Here is a 364-nt window from a genome sequence, read left to right as displayed (position 1 = left end):
TTAAGTTAATCACAACTATTTTTTCTCCTATTTATTTATGAATTGTAATAAGTCATTAAAAATAAGCATGTATGCTCATTTTTTAAGTAAAGTTAATCACAACTATTTTTGCTTCTATTTATTTCTGAGTAGTTTTTTATATAGGTTTTTTCTTTTCTGCTATATTTATTTTTTCTTTTTATTTCTGAGTTGTAATAAGTCATTAAAAATAAGCATCTATGCTCATTTTTTAGTTAAGTTAATCACAACTATTAAAAATAAGTCATTAAAAATAAAAAAGAGGCGCAATGCTCGTTAATTTGCTTCAAGCCTTTCGGAATAGTGTCAACTGCACTGCACATAGCTCTGTGCAGTCTACCCTATT

Source organism: Triticum aestivum, chromosome 3B, assembly GCF_018294505.1.
Source record: "Triticum aestivum cultivar Chinese Spring chromosome 3B, IWGSC CS RefSeq v2.1, whole genome shotgun sequence".
Taxonomy (NCBI): Eukaryota; Viridiplantae; Streptophyta; class Magnoliopsida; order Poales; family Poaceae; genus Triticum; species Triticum aestivum.
Note: the sequence above shows the minus strand (reverse complement) of the source record.